We start from the raw sequence: 2,359 nt of genomic DNA, 5'->3' as shown, positions 1-2,359 counted from the left end.
GCTCAAAGTAGATAACTTTGATCTTTGTAGCAACATAGGAGATGAGGTCATTTGCTGTAAAAATGAAAAAGTAAAACATGGATTAGGAGCTTGAGGAGACATAGAAAGGCTTAGAAGAATAGTTTTGGCACTGAGATATACAATCAGCAAAAGCAAAAGGATTGTTAAACAACAGTGAACACCTAAAGTTATGTAATATACATTTATACTAAATGAAATAATTTCTATTTTTTAGACTTTCTGCACTCACTGTTAGCAACCTGGGAATAAGATCAGAAGCAAATTATTTGAAATCAATGGTGAAAAGTTAAAAGAATGAAAAATTCTAGAAGGATAGTTATCAAATTATTGAGGTGGCTATGAAATTTAGGTAAGGAAATAGACTAGTGAGTTTATAAATGAGAGATATAGAATATATATGTATATGTACATGTATGCATGTATTATTTGTAGCTCTGTCTCCCAGCTGTCACTCAAATAGGAAGAATGGATCCCTAAAATATATATATATATATATATATATATATACATATATATGTATGTGTATGCATATATGTATATATGTAAATGTAGCAAATAGGTTATGGGCTCTATCTCCCAATCCTCATTCACATTGGCAAATGATAGAAGTAGCCTTGATGGGTTAGAAATGACTAATACTATCACTCATGAGCACCCATCCAATGCTTCCCCCATTATTTAATTTGGTTGACATCTCTCCAGTATCAATTGACTAATATTAATTGACTTTTACAAAGGATATTTACTGATAAGGTATAATAAGATATAGCAACAAAATCCAAGTTCAGAAGCACATACTCCCCTTTATATGTCTCAATCTCTGGCAAAAAGTGGGCTCAGATTTAAAGCAGTTGCTTCAAAACATTATCTCCCTCTTAACTGGGGAGGGAGACATGGCTTCTTGATCATAAGAATTATTTTCTTCCTTCAGAGAGCTTTCATCATTTATTTCTGGATATGGAATAGTTGATGTATTAGCTGTTTATCTGGAATGGGATCAGTACAAAAGATGGTAAATATTTCATTTTGAATAGAATGAAGAGTTCTGAATTCAAACTAAAAAGATATGTTGGAACCAATAAAAGGAGGACTTTAAATGACAGACAAAGTAGTATATGTCATGTTCAGTAGGTAATAGAAAATGCCAAATGTTTTTAGACACAAGGGTGATTTGATTACAGTATTCCCCTTAAGAAAATTTCTTGGGAAAAACTGTGAAGAATTAATTGGAATAGGAAGATGCTAGAAGTAGAGAGACTAGGTAAGAGATTATTATAGATCAGATGAGAAATGATAAGGAGTAGAAATTCAAAGTAGAGGACATATCTAACAAGTACTGCAGGGATAGAATTCAATTTGGAATAAATTAGATGTGGAAAATAAAGAAAAGGAAATAGATGACTCCAAAATTAAGGAGATAGTAATATCGTCAAAAATCAAAGATCAACCAGAATATGCTTAAAGAGATTTGGTAAACAGGACTGAAATGAGAGGTTCAGTTTTTAACATGTTGTTTAAGGTATCTACCAAGAAGAGAATAATGCCTGTTTAGGGCAGTATAAGTTTCGTGATGGCATCCAGGAGATGCAGAGGATAGAGTTATTGAACTTGGAATCTGAAAGACTCAACTTTATGACTTCGAATCTGACCTCAAATACTCACCAGCTGTGTGATCCTGGGCAAATCACTTAACCTTCTTTGCCTTTGGAGAAGGAATTAAAAAAATATTCCAATAACTTTACCGAAACAAACCCCAAGTAGAGTCACAAAGAATTGGATTTTATACTTAGCTGGCAGGGGTGATTCCATCATCATGAAGGTGATTTCCCCAGGGCAAAGCTTATCCATTGCACGGATGGGCTGACCCCCTGCGATTCCCCCAAATTTGGGAAACTCTACTGCATAATTTGTGGTAGTGGGGGACTGCGTTCGTGCTCTCCCCTGATTTTCTTTGAATAAAAGCTTTAAAATCTTAAAAAAAAAAAGAATTGGATATGACTACAAGGACTGAACAACAGCGCTGCGGGGCAGCTAGATGGTACAGTGGATAGGGCCCTGGTCATGGAGTCAGGAAGTCCCAAATTCAAATTGGAACTCAGAAACTTACTGGTTGTGTGACCCTGGGCAAATTACTTAACCCTGTTTGCCTCAGTTTCCTTATTTGTAAAATGAGTTGGAGAAGGAAATAGCAACCCACTCCAACATCTTTGTAAAGAAGACCTCAGTGGAATCACAAAGAATCAGACTCACTTGAAATAACTGAACAATAACAATGGAAGTTCCATGATTAGTTTTCTTCTGAAAAAATAGTTGATTGAATCTCAAAGATTTCCTTTCT

At 34.8% G+C, this 2,359-nt stretch overlaps 1 non-coding gene across 1 annotated transcript; it reads left to right on the top strand.

Moving 5' to 3' along the window:
- Window positions 1-1,803: 1,803 nt before the first annotated feature.
- Window positions 1,804-1,965, top strand: LOC141510557 (U1 spliceosomal RNA). Its single transcript, XR_012475024.1, has one exon. It is a non-coding gene; the product is annotated as a U1 spliceosomal RNA (small nuclear RNA).
- The last annotated feature ends 394 nt before the right edge of the window (window positions 1,966-2,359 follow it).

This window comes from Macrotis lagotis, chromosome 1, assembly GCF_037893015.1.
Source record: "Macrotis lagotis isolate mMagLag1 chromosome 1, bilby.v1.9.chrom.fasta, whole genome shotgun sequence".
Lineage (NCBI taxonomy): Eukaryota > Metazoa > Chordata > Mammalia > Peramelemorphia > Peramelidae > Macrotis > Macrotis lagotis.
Note: the sequence above shows the minus strand (reverse complement) of the source record. Positions and strands in the feature narration are given on the sequence as shown.